This window comes from Lagopus leucura, unplaced genomic scaffold (assembly GCF_019238085.1).
Source record: "Lagopus leucura isolate 7727_CA_CO unplaced genomic scaffold, USGS_WTPT01 Super-Scaffold_100021, whole genome shotgun sequence".
Taxonomy (NCBI): domain Eukaryota; kingdom Metazoa; phylum Chordata; class Aves; order Galliformes; family Phasianidae; genus Lagopus; species Lagopus leucura.
In genome coordinates, this window is record NW_024962274.1 from 551,881 (window position 1) to 560,222 (window position 8,342).

The 8,342-nt window shown below is 57.4% G+C and overlaps 1 long non-coding RNA gene across 1 annotated transcript in view; it reads left to right on the forward strand.

Moving 5' to 3' along the window:
* LOC122183821 overlaps nt 1-2,555 on the forward strand; it is a 3,828-nt gene extending 1,273 nt beyond the window's left edge. Inside the window, exon 2 of the long non-coding RNA XR_006180375.1 lies at nt 1,546-2,555. This is a non-coding gene — a long non-coding RNA (uncharacterized LOC122183821). The remainder of the gene's footprint in view (nt 1-1,545) is intronic.
* Nucleotides 2,556-8,342: the final 5,787 nt, after the last annotated feature.

The following is an 8,342-nucleotide window of genomic DNA, read 5'->3' on the forward strand; positions in this document are numbered from 1 at the left end:
AGGAGGGTATGAGGGAGTATGCAATCCCCTGGTGGGATGGGGCCGGATTTAGGGTTTGCGAAGAACAAAAGACTGAGGATGTGGAGGCAGTGGAAAAATACTGGCAGGGCGGTTGTAGGGCTGGGGGGAACCGTGCCCGGAGCATCGCGCTGCGCTGAGGGCTCTGCAGGGCGTAGGGGAGCAGCCGTCCCTATAGGAGGGAGCGAGGGGACTGAGCCCCCCCCCCCCCAGCCGTTGTACGCAGCTTTGGGAGTACAGCGGGAATACAGGATTTGGGATGCCTGGAGTGCGGCATGGGGTGGGAGTAGAAGAGCGTGTGAGTGAGTGCATGGGCATGAGGGTGCTGTGCGGGGGCTGCGGGGTGGGTTTAGGAGTGCTTGTAATGGGAGTTTAGAAGGGCAGTGGAGGGGCATGGCGGGCAGATGAGCAATGCTGGGGGCTGGTGTTGCTTTCTGCCTGTTCTGAGGGCAGAAGTGCACGGTCCACTCATGGCTCTGCTTGCTGTGCTGTGAATGGGGATGTGGGGGCTCAGGGGGTTGGGCTGCAGGGGCTTGCAGGAGGGCATTCTATTCCCATGCCATCTTCTGCATGACCATTTCCTCGCCAAAGGGAACACTGACGGTGCTGCTCCACCAGCCAAAATCTGTGTGGCTGCCGTGCCCCCCAGCTGTCCCTCCTGCTGGGACCAGGCAGGTGGGAGCCTTGTATTGAGGCTGGTGCCAGACTACAGCTCCTGGTGTGCCCCGTACCCAATGTACCACTGCCACAGAGACCCCAAGGCTTCACCTCAGCTGTCCTTCAGCCTGATTCCAGCAGGGCTGAGGACACAGGGACTCTTTGGCTTTGCCATGAGGCTCCTTTCCAGCCCCAGCTCTGAACATACCAGCCAGGTGCCATCTCATCCCTGAGTCCCTCTCCTTCTTTTTTACCCCAAAATGGGAACTCTGCCACTCCCCACCCTGCTGCGAGTGGGTGGCATCTGGGTGGGGACAATGGAGATCAGGGTGCAGGATAAAGCCGAGCCTATTTTTATCCCACAAAGTAATTACCAGAGCCTTCCAGTCCTTAATCTGCTGAGAGCACCCTGGCACGATTGGGTCCCTCCCTGAGCCTGGCAACAGTGTGCCTGTCACACGTCTCCTGCGTCAGAGCCCAGTAAACTCCCACCCTTGCCATCTCCAGGAACGGGAACAGGGATCTCATTTGGGGCTGGGAGTGCGGTCTCACCTCAACCCCTGGGTGTTCCAGTCCCCTGCACCAAGACTGGGGCTCAGGCTGCGTGAAAACACTAAATTCAGAATATTTTCTCTATAGCCACCCCCAAAAATTTCTACCTGCAGTGCACAGCTTCAACCAGGGTCGCAAGTCCCTCTCCACTGAGCAGGGGCGGCTCCGGCTGCCGGTGCCAAGTCCCCACTGGCTCCATTCCCAGCCTCTCCCCATCCCGTCACCCTGCTCTGGCTCGCTGAAGAACCTGTTCCATAGCTGTTGCCACGAGTGGAAATTATGGGCTGTGTTTGGAGCAGTGCTTTTCACCCATTGCAGAGGGACTGCTTCACCCGCATATCTGCAGCCAGCTCCAGGGAGGGATGTTTGGGACCCTGTGGGACCCTTTGGGGACCTCACGTCACCATTGTTGGATACCTGGCAGCACCCCTCGCTCCATCCATCCCGACACACAGCAGCAAGCACAAAGTAAAGTTATCAGTATGCCACGCTAAACCACTGCTGTCACGAGGCAGGAGCTGATGTGGAACTTGAGGATGACCCCAGCAATGTCCCTGTCCCTGCCTGGCGGGACGCAGTGGGCTGGGAAGTGTCTGCCGGCACTGATGGCCATAAAAGGTCCTGAAACAGAGAACTCAGGAAGGATCATTTGGGATGTGGGAATGGGGCCTGGAGCTGGATGGGGCGGTGGCACACAGCGTCTCTTCCCTGCTGCCCATTTGGGATCTGCATCACCTCCCACACACGGCTCAGGGGAACAATGCCAGCCATTCATTGGGGCACCTGGGTGGTGGGAGTGAGGTCGGAGTTCCCCCCCGACCCCACAGCCTCACCCCACAGACAATAGCTGCCCTTTGTTGGGGTTTTCTGTGTCCCCTCCCTGCCACCCAGCCGGTGACATTTACCACCTCCATGTTTGCAAGGGGACTCAAAGGTCATAAGATGTGCTGCGGAATCGCAAAGCACAGCAGGCGCCTCTGTGCTCTCCCATCCGTTTGAGGTCCACTGGTGGGGAACGAAGGATGAAGAAAGATGAAATGGGGACCTTTTCCAGTCTGGTGACATTTGACCTTTTTGAGATGAATCCACTGCTACCCTGGGGATACCTCACTGTGAGTGCAACACCATGGAACGCCAGCCCCTATGGGATATGCCATGACTTCTATCTCTCCAGAAAGGTCCCTGCTTCAAACTCCTGCTCCCTCCCAGACCCCCAGGGCAGTTCCCCCACGAAATGGGCTCACAGCCCCGTTCTTCCTGGCCACCTCCATGGGGTCCTTGGAAACACAACCCATAATAAACAGGCAGCCTGAGAGCTTAGAGATAAATGAATGCTTTAGGGGAGTTTGTAGGGTGTGTGGCGCCATGAGAATGAGCACAGCCGTGCTTGGAGGTGGGTGCCTGCAGCACGCCGGGGTGGTTGTTCTGGAGCCAGGGTTCTGTGGGGTTCGGATGCTGCTCTGCTCTCTGGCTTCACTGGAGGCTTGGGGTCACTCAGGGAAGGTGACACGGGGCACAGAGCCTGCGGGGTGCGAGGGCACGGGGTGCACTTTGAAATGAGATGCACATTACGTAGGATGCTGAGCACATTACGTGGGATGTAGGGCACACTCTACGTGGGATAGGGTGCTCGCCTTAGGGACGATGAAGAGTGCAGCCCATCTCCCCCCCCTTCCCCAGTGCTGCGCCCGTTTTCCCACCCACCCCCTGCAGTTGGCTGACGCGGGCTGACGTCCCTGTATTATGCTGATTTATGCGAGTTATCCCTTTCCTCGCCATACGGGGAGGCTCCGGTGCTGGGGGGGGTGGTCCCGGGACCCCGCCCGGGGCTGCCGTTGCCTCCCCGCCCTCCCCCACCCCCCGCGGGTTTCCATGAGAACAGGACCGGGATGATGTCAGCGGTTGCTACGCGACAGCGTGAGGTCACTGTCGCCATGGCGACGGGATGGGGGGGCCGCCGGGGGCGGGGGGGGCAATACGGGGCCTCCCGCAGGGACGGGGCAGAGGATTGAGGGAAGAGGGATGGCTGCGGGGAGGGGACGACGACAGGACGGCGGGAGTGCTCCCAAGGGGAACTGCAGGAGCTTCTCATTAGAACAGGAGAATAAAAAAAGAAAGAAAGAGAGAAAGAAAGAAAAACAAATAAACAACAACAACAAAAAACAGCTTTTTTTTTTTTGCTTTTTTTTTTTTTTTTTTTTGGCACAGTGTAAGTTATTATTTTTAGAAGTGCTAACAGCCAGGCTGTCCACTCTGGGACATCCTTTGGGCCCTGCGGGCCGGGCTGCGTGGGGAGGGGAACGTGGGGGGTCTGAGGGTGCTCGGCCCCATCCTCATCAATGGGACATCCGCTTCTCCGTGCCTTCCATTCACTTCCTTCCTGTGGGCAAACCCCAGCCCCTGGAGGATGTGGTGGTACCCAAAGTAACTTAGCGAGAGATGAGCAAGGATGGGGATGGGGGAGCAGGGGCGTGCTCAGGGCTTAGGGCTGCCCAGGTCTCAGCATCCTCCAGGGAAACCGTGCCAAACCTGAGCCCCCCTATCACATAGATGAGGTTCCCCGAAGTGACGCTGTACCCCACAGAGGTGTTTTTGGGTCGGAGCTCAGCCTCTGGGGTATTCCTTAAGGGACCTTTGAGAACAGTGTTCCTTCCACCCCCGTGGAGGGAAGGGATGAGGGCAGCCCCCAGTCATAGGGCGCTTCCAGGAGGGCTGTGGGACAAGGGCGGCAGATGGAGGCGGGCAGACGGAAACCCTACGCGCTGTGACGGGATCTTGGCTCTCTCCTCGCTGAGCAGCTGCTGAGCCGATGGAGCTGCGGGTCTGCTGGGAGAGGGAGGGATAGGGAACGCGGGTGATTCCCTAATGCGGGACAGCTGGGGGGAGAGGGGAACACGAGCTCTGCTGCCAAAAGTGCTGGGCTGGGAGGTGTGTCCCAGGGGGGGGGATGAGCTGCGCGCATCACGGCTGTGTCAGAATCCCTGGACTGCAGCGGAGACCACAAAGAAGCCCCCAACCTCGAGGCCAGCATCCATCCCACCAGACCTCATGCATCTCCTCTCCTGCACCCGTGGGATGGAGAAGCCATCGGTTCAGCTCGTGCTTAGTGGACCATTTGGAGCAGTGCTTGTGTCCCCTTCCCGCCGCCTCGTGTCCCCAAGCTCTGCCCGTTGCGCTCGCGTCCCCTCAGCCGCTTTGGAGCGCGCCGGAGCTCCACGCGTGTCCACCAGAGGGAGCCAACGAGCCACGAATCGTCCCGGCCGCCGACCACGGGCGCCGGGCCAGGAGGAGCGTGGAGCTGCCACCCCCCGTACGGCTGTCCCATCGGAACCCCACCTCCAGCTGCCCCATATCCAGGGAGAAACCCCATGAGGCTGCTCCAGATGTGCCTGAGCAGCCCCGGTTCGCATCTCTGGTTATAGGCGGTCTCCAAGTCCAAATTGCTGCCTGGCATTACAACCGAGCCCAGGGAAGCAGCTCCTCTCCCAGCACCTTTAGGGGCTGCAATTAGCGTCAGCTTATGCAGACACAGAGCAGAATGGGAGGGTTGGGAAGGATGCTCCTGGTGCTCTCCCAACATCTCTCATGTGCTCACAGGTTCCCAGGCTCTGTGAGTGTGTGTGGGGGGGTGGGAATAGCCACCAGATGGGAGCAGGGGGAAAAGCAGAGGAGAAACCTCACCGGTGATGCTGCACTGTGCCACGGGAAAATCCCCCTCATTTGCTGAAGATTTGCTCAGTTATTTACAGCCTGCACTTGTGGCAGCCACATGGGGTGGGATTTGCACCAGTCCTGTGTGAGCTGGGAGCTTTATTTTGGCTGAACACAAGTGGGTGGCATCGGGCTGCCGCTCAGGCCTGCTGCCATCAGCCTGGCACAGCCAGGAAGGAAATCCCATCCAAGTACATGGATGTACACATGTCCTCAGCACTCTCCTCTGGAGCTGCTGGCAAGCAAAAGAGCTCAGCCTGGCCCCATCCCAGCACCATCTGTAGGGGAGATCCAGGACTGTAGGAATGGGCAATAGGGCAGGGTGTGGTTGCTGCCCCCATGCTAGAAGAGGAGGTGGCAGGATGGGATGACCAGCTGAATGTGTTTCCTTTGCAGCCAACAGGTGCAAGCTGTGCTCCAAGCATCTCCTCCAGCCCATGGGAACTTCATTCCCTGATCTACCAGAAGCCACAGCACTACCGTTCTTGCTGCTGCAGTTTCAGATTGGCAGTGATGCTGTGTACCCAGCCATCACCCTCTTGCATGGAGTAACTTGATGAGGCTGCTGAGGTCTGATTTGACCATGAGATGTAGGATTTGGCTTTCCCTGTGCTACAGGTGGGATGCTCCATTGATTACTCTGCATCCTCTGAGTGTGGAAATCGGGCTAAGAGCTTCTAATCTTTATCCACTTGGACAGAATTACCATCCCTAATCTTCCATCCCTTGGGTGTCCCCAAGGCTCAGCTAACACCTGGAGCTGCCTGGGGTCTGCGGTGCCCCAGAGTGGATTCCGTGTGGACATACTAACATGCATGGGTTCATTGAGCCTGTTAGCATCCCCTAACATAGAATCATTAAGTTTGGAACAGCCCTTGAAAATCATCAAGTCCAACCATCAGCCCACCCCACCATGCCCACTGGCCACGTCCCTCAGTGCCACATCCACACGGCTCATGACTTCATCACCTCCCTGGGCAGCCTGTGCCAGTGCCCCACTGCTCTTTCTGAGCAGATGCAGGGCCGGGCTTTGTGGGACCCCATCTCCACCATCTCCACATCCCTGTCCCTCAGCCTGGCCATGTGCCGGAGCAGGGTGCACACAGAGATGCTCTGCAAGGGGTTCCAGGGGCACACACAGATCCCACTGTTCACTCCTCTCCCTCTGGCTTCTGTCCCTACTTGCTGCCGCGCTGTGCTTCATGGTGATGTTGTTGCTCTTTATGGCTGGTGGGGCTGATCTTGAGTGAGTCATTATGTGGCAAATGGGATCCAATCACAGTGACATTATTTCCTCGCCCGGTGTTCTTTGCAAATGAGATTTTGCAGAACTCAGAGCATTTTTTTTTTCTTCCTTCCAGCCAAAGGCCTTTTCCCAGCCCCATTTAAAAGCTCACAAATTGGGTGTGGGATAGAATGAATATTTACCACGGGGCTCACAGGGCAGTGAGCTCATAAACACGCTGGCAATCAATCCTGGCGGAGCAGCCGCACCTGGAGTGCGCCGGTGCATGCAGAGCTGCTGTGAGTGAGGGATGGGGAGAGGCCATCCCTGCTCCCCAGTTCTCATTTCTCTGCTTTGGTGACTCACTCAGGAGAAGGTTTGGAAAGGAATAAATAGAGCCCATAAAGTGTCTTGCTGATGCTTGGGAGGATGCCCTGGGTCTGTGCTCTGTTTCAGTGATCCAGAGGAGACTGTGCTGGAGCTGAGTGATCCCCAAAATGCTGTGGGTTGGGCAGCACATTCTTGGCTGACGGCATGTTCGCTGGGATCAGAACCAGGACCTCTTTGCCAAGAGCAGATCTAGGGCAGGAGATGGGGTTCCATCCTGGTGCTCTCTGGTGTCATGGGCTTTCTCCCTGGGAGGCCCTTTCCTGCCCATGGCTGAGAGCATCCCCAGGTCCTGATGGAGCCCTGTAAAAGCCCTGCACTCCTGCCAGGTGCAAAGGCACTTGTCTGTGCCAGCCCTGATTAGCAGAATGATGGTTGCCATGGAGCCTCAATTCCTGCTCTGCACCCCAGCAGACCCAGGGGGAGGCACACGTGGAGTAGACGCCAATTGCACTCTTCCCAGAAAGCTGATTGCTTCTATCTTAGCAAACATCTAAATGGGCCTTTCATTCATTTCCTTTCTCCTTTCAGCACGGTTTGGGGGGAAAAAACGAAATGTCCCCCCTGGGATCTCACAGATAGGCTGGGAGGGGGCTCACGGGGAGACCTGAGGCAGAGCTTGCCGGGTACCAACCTGCATCCCTTAGGATCCCACACCACTTCAGAGCTCACAGTGTCCCCTGGCGGTCACGGGAACAACGCAGGACAGGTGCTCCTTAATAACTTTATCAATGACATCGACAGTGTGAAGCCAGCAAGGAGTGAGCCAGGCAGGGTTAATGCAATAAAGTGCCTGATGAGGGGAATGGGATGAAGGGCCGTGCCCCATACGCAGCTCCTCCTCTTCATGGAGCAGTAATGGCAAAGGAGTTGCCATCTTCTGATGATTTCATTTATCAGAAAATTGAAAAGTGGAATGGATTGCTCTGAAGTGCTGTTGGGCCCACGGGGGATTGTAGCAAGAACCAGATGTTGAGGGATAAAAATGGGAAGCAGCGTGCAGTTGTTGGGAGGCATGAAGCCTTCCTGAGAGCCGTGGTGGTGGAGAGGTTTTCAGGAGCTCTCCCTCCTTGAGGCAGCCTCTGTGCCACATGGACCCATCCCAACCTCGGGTGTGGATGGGAAGAACGCAGCCTGGGCATCAGTCAGGAGCAGGGAGAGAAACCTGTGCCTCCAGCAGGCCGGCACTGCCCAGGTGCAGGTGCTGAATACAATGAGTCGTGCTGGGGCTCAGCCTGGGTGCAAGAGGTGGCACAGGGCAGGAGGCGTAAGGTCTGTCCTGGTAACTCTGTCCTGCCTGCTCTTTCCCACCTCCTTCTCCAAGATCCCTGCCTTGCCTGCTCAAACCCAGCTCTGCTGGATTCTCTCTCAGCTCCATCCTCTCCATCTTGTGCACAGCCAGGATGGAAATGAGATGGGATGGACTGAGGAAGGTCCCCAAGATGATAACACTTTTCAAGGTCTCACCTCGAGTGCTGGGTCCCTGGATCCATACCAACGCCTTGATATCCTCAAGGGGACAAAGGGATGATGCTGGCAGTGGGTGCATGTCTCTAGCTGTGCAGCCAAAACACCATGGAGCCGCAGCAGAGCAGAGACACTCAACCCCAAGCTTCTATGGTGGGGGGACAAGGGGAGACCCCTTGGTCCCTGGAAAATCCTGGCAGCCTTCAGCCCTGCCTGCCAACTGGAGGCAGCAATGCATTGTGGAACTGGAGGCAGGAGCAGGGGTTGTGGGGGCTGCTGGAGCCACCCCCAGAGATGACAACCACATGTTCCAATGGAGCCACCG